The sequence below is a fragment of the Phocoena sinus genome, chromosome 5, assembly GCF_008692025.1.
Source record: "Phocoena sinus isolate mPhoSin1 chromosome 5, mPhoSin1.pri, whole genome shotgun sequence".
Taxonomy (NCBI): domain Eukaryota; kingdom Metazoa; phylum Chordata; class Mammalia; order Artiodactyla; family Phocoenidae; genus Phocoena; species Phocoena sinus.
In genome coordinates, this window is record NC_045767.1 from 89,258,301 (window position 1) to 89,278,419 (window position 20,119).

At 39.2% G+C, this 20,119-nt stretch overlaps 1 protein-coding gene across 4 annotated transcripts in view; it reads left to right on the forward strand.

Annotated features, from left to right (window-relative positions):
• The window catches only part of SLC4A4 (solute carrier family 4 member 4), a 357,043-nt gene that overhangs the window by 201,062 nt on the left and 135,862 nt on the right, over nucleotides 1-20,119 (forward strand). The window lies entirely within an intron of this gene.

Here is a 20,119-nt window from a genome sequence, read left to right on the forward strand (position 1 = left end):
AATTCTACCTGAATAAAGAAATCTGAATTATATATTTCTAAGACAATGAAGCCTTGTTTACAACAATGTTCTTCTTTAACTGACAGAGGTTTTTTAGACCTTGGTGAACTCTCAAAAGTGCAGGGAAGGTGAAATTATGTTCTTTCTTGTGAAATGGCTTTTGGATTCTTTCTTCCTTCTCCTTCTAAACAACAGCACCCTAGTAGGGCCTTCATTATCTCAGAACAGATTGCTAGAAAAGCCTTGGGAATTAATCCTGTCCCCATTTTCTCCCAATTCAATACACTTTTCATATCATTGCTCTTATATTTCTCCCCTGGATCAAAAGCTTATAATGGCTTATATCAAGTGAAGTTCAGACTATCCGGACTTTTAAGATTCTCTGAAATCTGGTGTAATCTTTCTCATCATAACTTACATGTGTTTCCCAGAAGAGAGACTCTGCTTTGGTTTGGCTTAATTACCTCCACCTCTGCACTGAGATTAATTCTTGACTTTTACAGCTGCCCCCCGCCACCTTAAATGCTAATATGGCTAGCTCTCCTCTCTACCATTGGCCTACCTCTTGAAATACTGTGGGAGAAGATCATTTATTTATTTATTGCTTCCTGGAGGCAGTTTACATTCACTTTTTTTTTTTATTTTATTTTTAAAGAAATGTGTTTTTGGTTTTTTTTGGGTTTTTTTTGGCGTTATGCGAGCCTCTCACTGTTGTGGCCTCTCCCGTTGCGGAGCACAGGCTCCGGACACACAGGCTCAGTGGCCATGACTCACGGGCCCAGCCACTCCACGGCATATGGGATCTTCCCGGACTGGGGCACGAACCCATGTCCCCTGCATCAGCAGGTGGACTCTCAACCACTGCACCACCAGGGAAACCCTTTATTTAATTTATTTTTTTTTTAAATAAATTTTTAAATTTTATTTAATTTTGGCTGCATTGGGTCTTCGTTGCTGCGTGTGGGCTTTCTCTAGTCGCGGCGAGTGGGCGCTACTCTTCGTTGTGGTGCGAGGGCTTCTCATTGCAGTGGCTTCTGAGAAGATCATTTAAATATTGGATTCATTGGCAGGCTCATACCAGTAGTGAAAGGGAAACCTCAGTCCACTAGGACTTGTTGAGAATTTTCCTCAAAACTATTTTGTACATTTTGGCTCCATACAGCATTTACCAAACGACATTCTGATCGTGAGATTTGCCAGGGGCTTGGATAAGGCAGAGTCAGGAATATCTGGTTGACACTTTTTCAGGAAGGCTTCTTTTACTGGGGACAGTTCTTGTCAGGAGTTTGTCAACTGCCGCTGGTAAATGCTGAGAGAAATTTCTTACCTTCTTGGGTGTCTTCATATCTGAGCATATGCAGAAGAAATTTGATGACTTATGATGTGTATTACGTGAGATTGTGATTCCAGTGTTAGAAGAAATAGGTTAGAACATTATGATTTAGGGTGTTGATTTTGCTATTGATAAATGGAGTATTTATAAATGGAATGGGGTATTTATAAATGGAATATTTCGTGCCATATTAATAAACAAAGGATGCCACAGTCATCAAGGATTGCAGCTCTCCATCGTGAGCCGGTGAGCCCTGAGGAAACTCAGGGCTGAAAAGAACACCTGCCATCTAGCAGCCAACAGACTCCCTAAGGTGAGTCCTGAGGAAACTCAGGATGTGAAAAAACAGGATCCTGGCCCCAGATAGCTGAGGTGCATATCAAAGGAATGATTTCAGTGAGCTCTGACTCTTGCATCTTCCCATATATAGAAAAGTGCTAAATTCCTTAACTTGAGATGTCTGGTTTTCTTTAATTAACAGTAATCTTGTGACGTTCAGACTGCCTGCCCTTTGTCGCAAAACTCTTATATATCCTGGCTCCTCCCCCTGCCTCCTTGGAGCAGTTTCTCAGCGTTATCTGAAACTGCTGTCTCCCGGGCTGCAGTCCTCATTGTGCCCCAGATAAAACTTAACTCGCAACTCTCACATTGTGCATTTTTTAAGTCAACACTATAAAGCCTTTGTGGTCCTTAAAACCAGAATCTCTGATGCCTGTCACCGACATCTCATATTCATCAAGGTTCATGTGAAGATGAAACCAGGAAGATTTGATTCAGGAGGTTTGTTCTTTTTGTTTTCAAAGCCAGAAGATGTAGTTGATGAGTATATCATTACAAGAGCGACTGTCCATCTTCATTTATCTAATACAATAGGCATAGCTCATCCAATGAGCCCTTCATTCCTCCAAAGAGAAAGAAACTCCATTCTTTGCTTCCCACCAAAAAGTTTGAAGAGAAGCTTTGTAATTGACCCATTCATCTCCTCTATAACTAAAGGTAGAGTACAAATTCAAACTAATTATTTCCTGTTTCTATACTTAACAATTTTATTAACTTCAAATACAAAAGCTCCTTGATCATTTTCGGGTGAGAAGAAGAAAATGGGCTTGCTAAGAAGATGAAGCCATGGCAGAAAAAACCCCAAAACACACACACACAATAAACTGGGGCTTTTCTTTTTTAACCTGTTTTTTTCTCTGTCTGGGTAGGGAAAAAAGGTTGCCAGGCTCAAATTTGTTTTGAAAAAGCTTTTATAATTAATTAGCCAATGTCCTGGAAATGATCTTGGCAGTAGTCAAACTTGTTCTGTATGCTTTTCCAAGTTGGCCCAAGAAACTTCCATCCAACGGGAACTGAAGTTTTCTGATTGATTATTCTGCCTGGATACAATTCGAATAGTTGCGATGGTGCCTCACGACTTCCTGGAGCTGTATAACTTCCCAGTAGCACAAGAAATGGGTTTCATGTTCAGAGATATGAAGAGGAGCAGAATTTCTCTTTCTGACAGCTACATAGTGACAAAATTTGAGGGCATGTTTTTTATAAGATTCTGTTTTGGGAAAACAGAAGAAACAAATCCGTGGACTGCACTTTCTCTCTCTGGCTGTGCCAAGCCTATGTACTTATGATTTCAGTAGCGGCTGCTTTATTGAGAAATAGCTCAAAATAGTTAACAGCAGAAGAAAGAGCATCGCCAAAATTTAGGTGATTCAATGCTTCAACAGTATTCCAACTTGGATGTTATATTTATTAAGCAAAAAAACACCCGGGGAGAAGTAGATTTTTTAGAAAATACATCTGGAGCTCATCTACTTGTAAATGGACATAAATAATCTCCTCTATTTTGTTGCTATGGAGGATTTTTTTTCTTCTTTATCCAGTTATCTTCCCCAATTACCTTAGATTGATTTGTTTTTCTATCACCTTTTATTTCTTTTCTGTGCTTGAAAAAATTTACAACTGCCACGGGTGCTTATCAAATGCAGTGGGTTAGTTCTACTTTTCATGTGAGTATGGAATCAGCTATGAGGATAAGAAAATCTTATTATTTTACCTCATAGCTTTAACTCTTTGGAGGAAATACTGTGCTCAGTGGTACAATGACTTTTTTAAAGGGGCTCTTTATTCTTTTCAAGATTATCAATAGGGCTTCCCTGGTGGCACAGTGGTTGAGAGTCCACCTGCCGATGCAGGGGACACGGGTTCATGCCCCAGTCCGGGAAGATCCCACATGCCGCGGAGCGGCTGGGCCCGTGAGCCATGGCCGCTGAGCCTGCGTGTCCGGAGCCTGTGCTCCGCAACGGGAGAGGCCGCAACAGTGAGAGGCCTGCGTACTGCAAAAAAAAAAAAAAGATTATCAATAATGTAATACCATCTCACAATTATATGACCAACCTTAAGTGAAATTGCAGTCTGTAGACTGTAGTGAATGCAGTAAATGTAGAAATCCCTTGAAGATTCTTAGAGAGACATTTGCACTTATATAACCTTGTAACTTTTTATCTGGTTGTCACTTCCCTGATACTCGTTATTTAGCCAGCTTATCGGAGAACCTATCCATTGGTGTCCTGGTGGAATTTGGCCTAAGGTTAATTTCTAAAGTGTATGGTAATCATTTTTCACACTATCTGTTGCCTGTTATCTTTAAATATACTTGGTTGTCTCAATATCTATTTTTGAAATCTTGGTCTTTTGTAGAAATAGACCTAAATTTAAATATTTTTGTCAGAGAGTAAGAGGATGAAATCAGTAATCCATGTAGAAGTTTGAAACTGCTCAGCCATGACTACCTTACAGTGAAATCTAGAAAGAAACATTTTGTGATTGTACGACCTCCTAATCCTTTTCTTACATGTGTGTAATACAGGAGTGAGTCAACTAAATTCAGCTGAGATGACTTTTTCATCGTTTCGATTTTCATCCTGAGGCTCACATACAGCTTCCCTTAGCATTCATAGCTATGTCATATTCACAGTGATGGAAGAGTACAATAGCACCTGCTTTTCTTTTTCACGGCTCAGCCAGAAAACCCTCCGATTGGCATTGGTCACCGAGTGGTCTCACTCCATTACTCAGAGAAAGGCTCGTATTTGCTGAGGTTATGATACTTGTCTTTAGCATCTTTTCAGGGCCTGCTGAAACACTGCTGTGTCAGGAAAGATCCAGATGGAACCACATCTGTGAAAACCTGATAAGAAAGGCATGTTGTTGAGGAGGAGGTTACAGTCGTTAGGTGTCCTTAGTCACTGCAGTATTGGTGACTGCAACTGGTAACTGTGGTTCAGTGGCTACAGCTTTCCTTTGGCCAGGAGTCCTTGATGGGAACTGGTGAAGCCATTGCAGTGGTTATCTGTGGAGCCCCGCTCCAAGGGGGTTAGCTTGCTGCTTAGATGGTTAACAAAACTGCCTTGTCCTTCCTTTTCCCTTTGTATAAGAAATTTGACTCTTTGTAGGGTCCTCCTCCCACCTTATGCTCCCTCCCATATTCCTTTTTTTTTTTTGCTTTTGCGGTACGCAGGCTTCTCACTGTTGTGGCCTCTCCCGTTGCGGAGCACAGGCTCCAGACGCGCAGGCTCAGCGGCCATGGCTCACGGGCCCAGCCGCTCCACGGCATGTGGGATCTTCCGGGACCGGGGCACAAGCCCGTGTCCCCTGCATCGGCAGGTGGACTCTCAACCACTGCGCCACCAGGGAAGCCCTCCTATATTTTTAAAGAATTCACAACCAATACTTATTAATAGAGTTTGAGAAACACTGATACTCATAGTGATTTCCAAGAACCTGTGTTCTTAGACCTGGGTCTCAGTTGAAATTGCTCATTGAATTTTACCATTTTCATAATGATATACTTCCTGTGAAAGCCATTTATCTGGAACAGAAAACTAGCCTTCATTTAAAAACAGGTTTTGTGTCAGCTTGAAAGTGAAGGGAGATAAACTTATCTCAGGTAATCTAAGCTCTGTCTAACTTATCTCAGGTAATCTAAGCTCTGTCTTGTGTTTTCAGGTGTTTCAGGAGTCTTTTGTAAAACTTAGAACCATGTAAAATTTAAAACAAGCTGCAACAAATGTTAACTTCTAAATCACCCCATAACTGTAGGCTGCTATGATTTGAATTCATTCATTCATTTAAAGAGTATATTCTGTACTAGAAAGCGTTCTTGGTGCTAGGGTTCCAGAGGTGAATGAGACAGATAAATCTTTGGACTCAAGGAGCTTCCGTGCTTTTGGGAACAGATAGACAGTAAACAAAAAAAACAAGTAAACAAATGAATAGGTTAATTTTACACAATGATAGTTGTTATTTAGAAAATACAGTAGGATAATGTGGAGAGGTACAGGAAAGCTGGTTTAGGTAAGAAGATTAACCAGAGAAGAGACAGTCTGGGGGAAGAGGTTTCTAGGCTGAACAAAAAGCAAGAGTATAGCCTTGAGGCAGGAATAAATAAGGTATATTCATAACAGAGGAAGAAGGAAAAAAAAAATCCAGAGTGGCTGGAGCAGGGGTAGCAGGTATACAGAGGTACATAAGGCCACGTGACCTTTTCATGCAGGGGACCCCTTTTTTTTTTTTTTGCATGGTACTTGGGCTTCTCACTGTTGTGGCCTCTCCCATTGCGGAGCACAGGCTCCGGACTCGCAGGCTCAGCGGCCATGGCTCACGGGCCCGGCTGCTTCGCGGCATGTGGGATACTCCCAGACCGGGGCACGAACCCGTGTCCCCTGCATCGGCAGGTGGACTCTCAACCGCTGCACCACCCGGGAAGCCCCAGGGGGACCTTTTAATTTTATTCTTTGTTCAGTGAGACACTATTTTAGGAGTTCTACCTGGAGAGTTGTGTGTTGTGATTTACACTGAAAAAAGATCACTGGGGATAGCGTGTGATGAGATGGAGGAATTTGCTAATGTTTTGGATCATCTGGTGTTGTTCCTATAATTAAACATTGGGTGAGCACCGCAGTGCATTAAACAGCTCAACAGACCCAATAGCCAATTTCTTAATGTGTTTGACATAGATGTCAAGACCTCATTCCTGTCGGCAAAGGGAGCTCTTCTGTTCCACTGAAGTATTGTAAGAAAGAAAATGAGTTTCCGAGTTAAAATATTTTCCATGCACTGTTAGTTAGAATTAATAATTATTTAATTAATATTATTAAAAATTAAAATATTTTAATGCACTAGAAATGGATGTAGGTCACCAAGAGTAGTGAGATTGAGCTTTTGAGTGATTATATCTGTTACCTGCAGTTCTCTTTTTGATGTCATGACTCATGAAACCCTCACCAGAGGTCTCTCTAAGGAACAGTGACAAGTGTCTTAGTCCTTATTGTTCCAAAAGGGGCATCGGAATGTGTAGGTGGAGGACAGAACTGCCCCGTGGGGTCCTGAGCCACACTCTCACCGGTACCTGGGAAAATCGAACTCCAGGAGCACCGCAGGGTGTTCGGTATTCAACATTTAGCATAAGAGATTGCAGGGTTTACATGTCTTAAATGGCATGTCTTATCTAGCATGATTTATGTTTGATGTCACTTTTTTCTCTTTCTAGTATGTAGCAGTCTGCCTGTATCCCAATACCATAAATATACTTAGAATAGATTGCAGAGAGTAGTAGAATGCCATCAACAATTATCTTTAATGGATGTCTGCCCTCATGTCACACGTTACCTACCTCTGACCAGAACTTCATTTAAAAAAAAAAAACCACTTTTTTCCCCTTAGAAGTGGCAAACCGGAAAGCAGCAGCACCTGTGGTAAACACCCTAAGGGCATGATTAAAAACCTTTATAATAATTCTAACTATAAACATGAACTAATTCTTTACTTTCTGTAGTAACATTTTATTATCTATGACGTTTTTTAAACTTTAGTTTTTTCTGATTCATAATTATACAAAATTGCTGTAAAAATTCAAACAAAGGAAAAATGAATAAAACAGAAAGTGAAAGTTCACAAATTCTCACCCTCAATATAACTACTATTAGCAGGTTGATGTAGTCTTCTAGACTTTTTCTATGCATAAAAATGTATATATTTATATAAAGTACAAATGGGATCATATTGTTCTGCAACTGGATTTTTAAAAAAACTAACAATACCACAGATATCTACCTTATTTTCCTTGAAGGCTATATGGTATACATGAATCATATTTTATTTAAATGGTCTTCTATTAATAGATAGTTACTTATTTTCATTTCTTTGCAGTTAGACAAACAGGCCTTTAAGAAATGCCCTCATTGTAACTTTTTTTTTTTTTTTTTGCATTCTTTCATGAGTATTTCTGAAGGAGAAATTTTGTAAGTGCAATTGCTGGGTCACCATGTATTGCCAATTACCTCCTCAAAAGATTATATCAATTTGTGTCCTAGGTCTTTTAAACACTTTAATTAATCCTCCTCCACTGCTAGAATACTGTTTGCCAGTCAGATTTGAGTTTCTCCTTTCTGATTCATTCCACTAAAAGCTTAGCAACTCAGTTAACGTGAAAAGAATCACAGTCACTAGCATCTGCCTCCCAGCTCACTTTGGGGGCTTTTTTCAGAAGCTTAAAATATCAAGGCTAAAACTGGGTTTATTCTCCTGGTCTAATTGGATCTCTGAGCTGGCTAATCTGCCTATATTCTGAGGTAAGGAGGTGAAAAGTCCAGTGGTCGTAGACTTGGCCACCTGTATGTTTCTGATTGCTTCTGCTTAAGGAGAGGCTGTTCTCAGCTCTGAGAGAAATCCTTTGGCTTTGTGAGAATTTCCTTGGCAACCAAAAATGGCTTCCTCTTAAGAGCCCTTCTTGGTGGTCAGCATTTGGAACAAAAAGGAAAATCACAAGAAGAGTTGGACAAGTGTTCTCTTTGAAGCACTATCCAGCACATTTGCAGCTTGGCCCTGCATCTCCTTCCTCCCCAGTCCTCCACCCTCAAGAGAATTCTAAGTGAACTTACGTACATACTGTAAAGTTAGTTAAATGAAAAGTTTATACCTTTATTAGGAGCTTTGATGGAGTGTTTCATCTAGGATAATTGATAAAAAGATCAGCGAACCATTAATTACATGTTGGGAGATATTTGCAGATTTTTCTGCTTCCCTACTTCCCTTGCAACAGGGAGTCTCTGCAGAGTAGAGTTATGAAGAGGCCAAGCCATGGGAGGAAGTTTTCCTTGCTCTTCTTCAGAAAGAGAAGGGCTTCCTCCTGTTTCCATGTCACTTGTCTGATTGATCCAGTGGCTAGTTGACTTATTTGCCTCTGTAGAATCTCATGACCTTATCAGTCGCCAGCAGAGCTTACTGATTTCTCCTGTTGTTACCACCAATCGTCTGGTTTCACTCCCTAGAACTGAACTGAAGCGAAAACAATCATACTTCTGTTTTCTCTGCCACCATGTTAAAATGGTAGCAGTAATTTTTTCTGCAATCCGAAAGCCAGTGGTTAATCATACCCAGTCGACATTACTGCCTTATCAGTGTTCTATGCATATGCATACAAGAGGCTAGAAACTAACCCAAGTAGTTTTAGAGGACGCCATTGTAAGTTCAGTATTAGCGGCACTGTTGATCATTCAGTGGCTCTGAAAGTATTGAGCCTGTTCTTTTATAAAGAATAAGTAATAATGACTAACATACATTGGACACTTTTTCACACTAGTGCTTTGGTTGGTATTATCAACCGTGTTTTTTTTTTTTTTTATGCGTTACGCGGGCCTCTCACTGTTGTGGCCTCTCCCGTTGCGGAGGACAGGCTCCGGACGCGCAGGCTCAGCGGCCATGGCTCACGGGCCCAGCCGCTCCGCGGCATGTGGGATCTTCCCAGACCGGGGCACGAACCCGCGTCCCCTGCATCGGCAGGCGGACTCTCAACCACTGCGCCACCAGGGAAGCCCTCAACCGTGTTTTATATATTGGTAAACTTGACGCACAAAGACATTAAGTAATTTTTTCCAAAGTTAAATAGCATCTAAGTGGTAGAGCTGCTTTCTGGCCCTGGAGCCTGTGCTCTTAATGAGTATGGTGAATTCTGCCTATTTGCATTATGGTCTTTTTTAGGTCCTAATCCCCAGGTGTCCAGTTAATAGTTAGGTTAATAATAGTTAGACCTTAGGTTTGTCTTTGAGGCACACATCGTTCTGAATAGGCTAATCTACAGAATTGTTATTAAATAAACCAACAATTAAAAAATTCTTAAGGGTCTTATGGTGACTGGATGTTTCTGCTGCCACAGTGATTAAAAGACTTGGTGAATCAACTGTTTGTTTTGTGTCCATACTCTGAGTGGTATTGGTGGAGGTCAATGAGAAGAGGCTGATATAATAAAAATAAAGCATAAAATATGGTCTCAGATTGTGAGTTTATATCTAGCTGGAGAGACCAAATAAACTGTGGTGCTGACAGTAAACTGCAGCAGGTCAGTGAAAGACAAGATAACTATGTGGGTTAGAACCATCAATCAAAGAGAAGCAAGGGATTTTATTTTATTTTAGTTTTTTAATTTTTTAATTTTTTAAAACATCTTTATTTGGAGTGTAACTGCTTTACAATGGTGTGTTAGTTTCTGCTGTATAACAAAGTGAATCAGCTATACATATACATACATCCCCATATCTCCTCCCTCTTGCATCTCCCTCCCACCCTCCCTATCCCACCCCTCTAGGTGGTCACAAAGCACCGAACTCATCTCCCTGTGTAGCTGCTTCCCACTAGCTATCTATTTTACATTTAGTAGTGTATATATGTCCATGTCACTCTCTCACTTTGTCCCAGCTTACCCTTCCCCCTCAAGTCCATTCTCTACATCTGCATCTTTATTCCTGTCCTGCCCCTAGGTTCTTCAGAAGTTTTTTTTTTTTAGATTCCGTATATATGTGTTAGCATATGGTATTTGTTTTTCTGACTTACTTCACTCTGTATGACAGTCTCTAGGTCCGTCCACCTCATTACACATAACTCAATTTTGAAACGAAGGATTTTAGAAGCATCTTTCCATTTTAGAGAACGTAAATAACAGAAGATAAGAGCTTTAGCCAAATAAAGCATTCTTCCTTGGAGAAAGAGTTAGGTAGGAAATGTGTGAAATAAATTGGAATGTAACTTTCTGCAGATTAACAATACAAGTGAATGACTTGATTTATCCAACAAATGGAAAATATTGTGACTTTTAAAATTCTTTAAATAATGGCCAGTAATCCCCCAAATTTGATGAAATACAACAGGGTTTCAATTAAAATTTATTTTTAAATTAGAGTTACCTGTATAATTAGCAAAAGTAGATTAGATTAATTAGCCTGTTGACTTGTCCACGGACTATGGTGGATACTCACTTGATTTACAAAATTTTACCTGAACTTTGAGAAACACCCCATAGTCCCTTAACTTTCAGTTAAGGGAAAGTTCAGTTCAGTTCAGTATTTGTTCAGTATTTGTTCTTGCTACAGATATATATTCACTTCTAGGTCATTAAGTCTGATAAATACACATCATTGTAACTTTTTTTTTTTTCTGGTAAGAAGATAAAGCAATTATTATTGAACTTTTTCTTTAAGCTGATCACAGGAATAGCTTTGAAGATTTAAGTAAACATGTTAAACCTTAACTCCTCTGAACCTGATTCATAATACAGGTCTTATATATAATTCAGTCTGAACTGCCTTCTCCACAGGGTTTCCGTGTGAAAAGGAATGTGATTAGTACACTTTAAATATTATACGAGTCTTAATTTATCACTGTCATTTTCATTATTTAAATGTACTACTGCTTGTTATTTTTGGCTTCGTTTTGCAGGAAGATTGGGTAGGATGGAGGTCAATTTCATTTTAGATGTCATTCCTCGCTTCTCAGATTTACGTTGCTAATCTGGCTCTTTGGGGTTTTGTGTTCTTCTGTACTCCGCCTGCGCTCTCATGAAACGTGTCTTACAGGCCTTCCATGAATAGTGGTACTGCATGCACGTTTCCACTGGACCCAAATATCTCTTTTTCTCTCTACTTTTCCGATTCCTACCGTTTCTTCAGGACCTAAGTCAAGTGCTGCTTTTGCCTTACACGTGTCTTTGGACATTCTGGCTCATGTTAATTAACACCTGTCTCAAATTCTAACACCATCTAAGCTCTTACTGTTTGTCACTTCACAGGGACTCACTTGTTTGTTATTGTTTTTTATTTGTATGTCTCATGTTCCTTTTGGGGTGGGGGGGCCGGACAGCAGAGGGTCTGGGGTGGAGGGAGGGATAGGAGTCTTTTAAGTTAGTTGCTGATGTAATGACAATAATGACTAATTGGGGAGAATCAGCTTCTCCTTATCCTTTTTCTCAAAAAATCTTCTTTTAAAGGCTGAGAAAATGACTGTGACTATGAGCATTTCTCAGAGAAGGGTGATTTTTGAAAGTATTGTTAAAGTCTTATAATTTATAGTTATATAAATTATATATAAATAAGTTATATAAATAAGTTATGATTATAATTCTGGCAGCTTTAAAAATTACTGTTTCTTATCATGGGCACTGATAGAGTGTTTCATTAGGTTAATCAATTGCTTGAAATGAACATTCTTGCCCATGTCATGTGTTAAAAAAATTTTTTTTCAGCTGGAACAATCATGTGAATGCTAACATTTGAAATATAGTTTACTCTTTCATTTGTTAAAATCCATTTATACATTTTTTCTCATAATTGAAAGCTCAATGAACATAGTTTCCTGGCGGATTGACATAGCTTAGAGAAAACTCTGAATCTTTTTTTTTTAACTTGTTTAAAACAAAATGTAGTGTATCACAAGGACATATTGGAAAAGTCAACTGTCAAGCACAGAAAGATGTTCTATTGCAAGATGACATGGTATTGCTAAGTTTTCCCAAGCATGGCACGTTTCAAATCAGGTACTGTCCAACATTCTACTTTTAGATGCGAGCTACTTCATTTTGTATGATATGAAATGGTGTGAAATTAGAAGTAAGGCAAATCAGACTTGGGAAGGATTTATCATTAAATGTGATTTATTATAGAATTTACTAGTTCGATGCATTATTATTTTTTTACAAGATATTGAATATAGTTCCCTGTTCTATATAGTAGGTCCTTGTTGGTTATCTATTTTGTATAGAGTAGTGTGTATCTATTAATGCCAGACTCCTAATTTATCCCTCCTCATCTTTCCTCCTTTGGTAATCATAAGTTTGTTTTCTGTCTGTGAGTCTGTTTGTGTTTTGTACATAAGTTCACTTGTATCATTATTTTAGATTCCACATATAAGTGATATCATATAATATTTGTCTTTCTCTTCACTTAGTATAGTAACCTCTAAGTCCATCCATGTTGCTACAAATGGCATTATTTCGTTCTTTTTTATGGCTGAGTAATATTCCATTGTATATATGTACTCTATACATTATTATAACTCTGTTTCACTTTACATTTTTCTTATAGTTTTGAGTCCAAGGACTGCATTATGGTAAAGACCCAAGTATATTATTGGAACAAGTCAAGCTGAAATCCAGCTATCTGTTAGGATGACTTGTTTCAGAAAAACCTTTTGGTCAGAGATGAAAGACGTTTATCTGTTCTCGTAGTGTCTTTGGCTGCATTACTCATTGTTTCTCAAATGAAACTTATGGATAAGCCTGTTTTCCATATCAGCTTATTTATGACACTGAGAAATAAGGAAAGGGAATTTGAGACATTTCAATTAGTAGCCTCCACATTGAAGCTTTGTTCGAAGAAAAACTTGGTGCATAATTCATTGCCTGTTGAATTACGGTCTCTAAGAAGGCATCCCCAGGCACTCACTCTGGAGGAAGACTTTGTTTAGAAAGATAACAATTGAAACTACTACTTAAAATAGTTGTGAAACTCTTTTTCAAAGTGTGGAATTCTCAGGGAGTAAGTAGCTCTTTTCATTAGGACATTATGAAAACATCCATAAAAATGTGTCATAAAGAGATTTTTGCGGGATGATGGCAATGTTGTTCTTATTCCCACCTGTCTTTGTGGGAGTCCCTAAATGAAGTCCTGCTGAGGGAGTGGAGTGCAATTAGTTCTTTTTAAAGACCTTGATTCATGTCACATTTTGGTTTCTAGTTTTTAAAATTGTGTATTGTTTTTCATTTTTCAAAGATGTCCTGAAGTAGTACAATATGTAGGTTTTATTAAAATCAAGAATAAATGAAAATAAAAAGTTTTTAGAAGATTCTCTCTTCTCTAATGTTATACTAGGGGCTGTATGCTCCTGTGCTTGTATATTTCTTAATCTGTGCCATCCTGGTCTGAACATGCTATGGGCTATATTGTCTTTATTTTAGCTGTGCCTTCTTGATCTAAACTCACAACTTGTAATACCTCAGTGTGGAAAGAATAGGAGAAAAGGATTTTCATCAAAGAAAAAACTCATCTTTCATGTTCTCCTGAGAATAAAAAGAGGTAACATATGTGAAGTACTTCAGGCACAGATTAATTAGGTGCTTAAAAAATATTACTTCCCTTTCCCCACCTGCTTTCTCCTGCCTCCTTGTGAATACAAGATAGGATAAACTATGAAACAAAGTAGGGGAAAATGGAGCAAGTGAAATAAATGAGGCAACATATTTGTAATTTGGGGAGTGATTCAAGAGAAAGTAGCAAAATAGAACACTGGGGAATTTAAAAGTTCTCATTAGAATAAATTTTATGATTCTATATTAAATAGTCTCCGTAGGAGTATACAGGTAAGATTTTACAGCGGTGGTGTTTTCTATTTCCTCTCTTCTTTCCTGAAAGTAACAAGCTACTAGCCCGTCTTCTGTAGTAGTACGTTAAGAATTATTTTTACATTCATACAAACCATTGGGATTTTTAAATCTTTGAATGTAGAAGCTGATAAAGTGCTGTGAGGTATAGAGATGTTATAAGACAGGCTTTGCACTGAAGGACTGTACAGAGGGTATCACTCATGGCTTAAAATCATTTTTGCAGTGACCCCAGAATCCTTATCCTTAGCATGGCTTTCAGAGCCCCATGTTTGTTTGCTTTTTAAGTTTTTATTGGTGTATAGTTGATTTACAATGTTGTGTTAGTTTCAGGTGTACAGCAAAGTGAATCAGATATATATATATATATATATATATATATATATATATATATATATATATCTCCACTCATTTTTTTAGATTCTTTTTCCATATAGGCCATTATAGAATATTGAGTAGAGTTCCCTGTGCTATACAGTAGGTCCTTATTAGTTATCTATTTTATACATAGTAGTGTGTATATGTTAATCCCAATCTTCCAATTCATCCCTCCCCCCCTTGTCCTCTGGTAACCATAAGTTTATTCTCTACATCCGTGACTCTACTTCTGTTTTGTACCCTTCTTTTTAGATTCCACGTATAAGTGACATCACATGATATTTGTCTTTCTGTGTCCGACCTACTCCCCCCAGTATGACAATCTCTAGGTCCATCCATGTTGCTGCAGATGGCATTATTCCATTCCCTTCCATGGCTGAGTAATACTCCACTGCACATACGCACTACATATTCTCCTTCCACTCCTCTGTCGACAGACATCTAGGTTGCCTCCATGTCCTGGCCACTGCAGATAGCGATGCAGTGAACATTGGGGTGCATGCATCAGAGCCCTGTGTTATCCTGCCTAATGTCTCTCTCCAGAGTCCTTTTGCAAGGCTCTCTGTCTTGTTCTCTGACTTTACTCTGACCACACACGTGTCCTTCCAGATCCACTAATGTGCCAGTCTTTCTCCTGCCCCAGGCCCTTTGCACATGCTGTTTCCTCTGACTGAAATGCTCTTCCTACCCAGGCAACTGGGGTTCACTCATTATTTCTCAGTACTGGTCACCTCTGCAGGGAAGTCTCCTGGGATTCCTTCCCTGTTTTAGGCTAGAGAGCCTGCTGTTGTAAACTCTTGTTGCACGTTATGCTTTTCCATCATGATGCCTAACCCAGCTGTCATGCAATAACGCCCATTTTAATTTTTGGTTAAATGTTTGTCTTCACCAATAGGCCATTTGCTTCAAAGTTGAAGAGATGATGTCTGGCAAACTATGACTTGGGGTCATAGCCTGCTGGTAGTCTGTTTTTGTATGGTTGGTAAGCTAAGTTTAAAGGGTTGTTGAAAAAACAAGAACGTATGACAGAGACTGTATCTTGCCTGCGAAGCCTAATTTGGCTTTTCAGAGAAAAAGTTTGCCAACCTGTGATCTAAGTTATTGATCTATATATTAAATAGAAGAACACAAGTATATTTATATATCACATTTTCTTTTCTGAGCAGGCCACTTGGTTGTAGTAAGGCATCCATAGGGTCCATGATGATATAGTTGTAAGCGCTAGGATGAACTGAGAGCTTATGACCATCAGGGGTTCTCAGCTAGAGAATAATTGCACTCAAGTGTATAAATTAATAACCAATGTAAATGTAGAAGGAATTTCTAATGCCGTGGCACTTTTTAGCTGTCCTACTGAACAGATTTATTAGCAATTTGGATTAAGATACAATGTTTGTCAGATTCTCAGAGGACACAAAGTGGACATGGTTAGCTATCTAAATTTTAAATGATAGAATCACGATGGAGAATGATCTTGACAGCCTGAACCCATAAAGAATTTAACAAGAATAAATGTGCACTTGTGTAAGTTCAAACATGAAGTGAATGATGGGGAAAATCTTACTTTATTTGGACAGAAAGGTTACAACTTTCATCAGATTCAGATTTTTCAAAGGTGTCCATTTTCTTTCTTTTAAATTTATTTTATTATCATTTTTGGCCACGCTGTGCGGCTTGCAGGATCTTAGTTCCCCAACCAGGGATTGAACCCGTGCCCTCAGCAGTGAAACTGTGGAGTCCTAACCACTGGACCATCAGGGAATCCCCAAAGGTGTCCATTTTCAAAAACAGTTGAGGGGATGTGGTTATGGGAACTAGGATGGTGAGCTACCTGGGCACTAGCCTGAGAAGAATAATTGAAGTAACTCACTTATAACTTTTAATTTTTAATTATTTATTTATTTATTTTGGCTGCACTGGGTCTTAGTTGCTGCACGTGGGATCTTCATTGCGGCATGTTTAGTTTTGGCATGTGGGATCTTAGTTGCAGCATACATGTGGGATCTAGTTCCCCGACCGGGGATCGAACCCGGCCCCCCTGCATTGGGAGCGTGGAGTCTTACCCACTGGACCACCAGGGAAGTCCCTCACCCATAACTTTCAGAGATGAGAAGGTTTGAGGGGTAGAAAGTTCATGAAGCTTGCCTTCCAGTTAAAGAGAACAGATTTACCGTCTGTTGCTGTAGACATAAACTTGTGATTGTGGGTGCTTGTTTCATGGAGCAGTTTTTATTTTAATATAAGTAAGAATTGGATAGGGAATAGAGCTTCATCACTAAGTTATTTATGAAGTCCTCCTTTGCAGTAAGTATTATATAATGGATCAGGACTACAAAAATGAATAGGATCCAGTCTCTGCCTTTTAGGGATTCTGATTATAGACTGTGAGACAAATCTGTAAATAATATAGGGTGGTAGATATCTTAGACCAGAGAAGGGAGAATGAGTTCTGCCAGGGGCTGGGGATTGGGCAGAAGTGACATTTGAATTAATTCTTGAGTTGAATGCTTTTTTCTTTCACAGTCATGTTCAAGAAGAAGCAAATGACTCGATGTTAAGAATATAGTTATTGGGGGGGAAATTGGACTAGATCATCTTAGAGTTCTTTTAAGATTTTCTGATTCGATGAATGTCAAATGAATGGCAGATAGGGATTCAAAAATTCAAAATTCAGAAAGAGGTAGAGCTTTGCAGTGGAGTGTACCATGGAACAAAGGAGTGAGCTGATCCTCGGGTTCATTACTCATGTCAGTAAAGTGACCATCACCTCCGGGTGCTCAGTCAGAGCTCATCAGGTACAAATGAGGAACCTCGGAAGTTTTTGGAAAGCTGTTGCCTGCTCCTTTGTCAGCCCCTTGATTCTCTTTCTCTGCTTCTTCAGTATTTTCTATTGTTCTAATTTGGTGTGTGTTCTCAGAGACCTCAGTGAAGGGTACATTAAAAAAAATCTGCTAAATAAATAATAGCATGACTACTACAGATTTAATTATAGCTATACAGCTGTCTGTTTGAAGTGTTCTGCTGGGACCATATGGTCCCTTGTACATCCCAGCCCTGGAAGGACCTGGTTTAAATGCTTCCCAGCTGATAGTATTGAATTCTCAGGGAACTGCCAGCAGCCGTTTGGAAGTCAGTAGATAGTGTGTTTTGCCTCTGTTGTCTCTCTGGAGATGGACATTTTATTGATACTTTCTTATTAGACCCCAAGTAATCAGATATTAAAGCACCCCACCCAGACAGGTCTTAAGAGTTATGTCTACTTGTTAGTTTTACAGGCTGATTTTTGTTACCACATTGGATATGCTAAGTGAAAGGTACTTCTGCATTTATACAATTTCACTCAATGGCTTTTTTTAAAATAAGTATTTTAATGGATTATTATTTTAATTATTTTCTGTTCCAATGGTGTGGTGGGAACAGAGTAGACGAGGGCATCTGTCCTGCCCCTGCCTCCATTCTGGGAGTGTGACCTTGAATGAATTTTAGCTTCTCTGGGCCTCAGGAGAGCCAGAACTGGCCTTTCTACGTCCCTTCCAGTTTCAAATTTCTGCGAGAATCAGTTGTGGACCACGTTCTTGCTGAGGACACACATCTAGAGTAGAGGGGAGTCTTTCCATTTCCCACTGTGGCATTCTGTGTGTCTTTTTCCCTATTGCTTAGAAATTCCAAATTTTCCATTGTTTGGGCCACAAAAGTCTTTCAGTAGGAACACTGTGTAGAGGTCTACACCTCAGAGAGTAACAGTTTGGGCCTTCCTTACATACTGTTTTCAGTTCAGACTCTCTAGTGCAGTGGTTCTTAAGCTTTTTCCATGTCAAGAATCCATTTGAGTTTGTGGTGAAACAACAGACGCTTTCACCAGAGAAATGCACAATAAATGTGTAGGCCTAACAGCTTGCATATAATTTCAAAGTGTCCATGGGCTCCCTGGGTCCCTACCAAGGACCCCAAGTTCAGAACTGCTGCTCTGTGCTTTGATAAAAGCCCTGCCTTTTTCTTTTGTTCCAAATGCAGGGAACTGCAGGTCAGATTGGGGACAGAGAAGCCTGGACCACCAGCTCTGAGGTTCACATGGTGCTGAGAGCAGAGCTTTGCGCGGCTCCTGGACAGCACGGGGGTGGAGCAGATGTTGCGGGCACTGGACGGTGTCAGCTCAGTCCCATGCAGGAAAAGCACCCTGCATGGGTGTTTGCCAAGCCGTTAACTTTAGACTCTTGGTTGCCTATGTTGCCTCTGATGGTTCCACCCTACCCCCCCCACCACCGCATCTCTTGAACTTCTTGTTTTTAAAAGAGCAGTCTATGTTTTTTATTAGCTACCCCGACTGGGATGCGTGCAGAAAAGAATGCACAAGAAACATTTCCCTTTAAACTATAATTTTCTCTTGAAGTCACTAACTCTGTGCTGCTAATTTTTGTTTGCTTGTTTGTTTTGTCTTCTGCAATCCCTCTCTCCCAATGGTAGCTGGAGGTTGTGGAGCAGAAAGAATGAAAGAAGCCCTGGGTTTAGGATCTTTCTTTTTGGGGTGGGAGAAGGAGAACTGTAAACAGACACTGCTTTTAAGATATTAATAGTTAGAGTGAGAGTTAGAAGTAAAGCATGATATGTATTTTTTTTTTCCTGCTGAAAACACAGTCATTCAAGGTCAAGTGTGTCATTCTGAGGGAATGCAGATAAAATGGTGCCCTTACTGTGAGCCATTATACTTGTTTTACAGTATAGCTGCACTGATACACCCACGCTCACCTAAACCTTCAGTGTATCTTATTTTTTCTAGCCGTACCATGGTGAAAATAGCTCTGCAAACTTTTGAAGTTAAAACTCATGCAGTGATTCACTTGGTAGAATTAACTTACCTAGAGAGGTACTGTACTGGATGAATATATGTTTTTAAGTCCATGATACAGACTGGGCAGAGAGATTTCTATCTAAATTCAGAGAATTGGATATCTGAATTAAATGTGGTGCCAACGTAACTACTTTTTTCCTTTGGGAGAGAGAAATTTTATTATTTTTCCAATCATCTGTTTCCCATAGATCCTAGGATTACATTAAAACTCTGACATCATAATTATTGTTACTATTTATTGAATATCCACTGTGCTATTTCAGGCACCGTACTAGGAGCTTTTTACATATTATTTATAACATGTGATGTATTATTATCAACCTCACTTTACAGATGAAGAGGCTAAATGCAGAAGATAAGTTACTGTGATCTTTTCAGCAACTGTTGCTTAGGTTATAATACAATAAAAATTGAGGACACAGATATTTTTAGTGCTCAGCCAGATTCTCACTGGTGTACCCGTTATTCTTCAGTATTGGTGAAATATTTGCTTTTATCCAGGTATTCAGCAAGTCCTGTATATTCTGCCTTTTAATTTTTCTCAAATCTGTTTTCAACATTCTGTCTCCACTGATGTTTTTTAGGCTCAGAGTCTCATAATATTCCCCCATTTAACACATGTATTGAGAGGTCTATTACTTGCTCAGCACTGAGCTGAAACATTTTCAAACATCATCTCATTTACTCCTCTTAACTCCATGAGTGGGTCACTTATTATGCCCATTTTACAGATGAGGAAACTCAGCTTAAAGACATGAAGTAATTTGCCCAAGGTAACCACAGCCAGGAAAAAGAAGAATTGAGATTTGCTGATAACTCTGACTCCAAAGCTCATTCTCTTTTTCTCCACTAATTT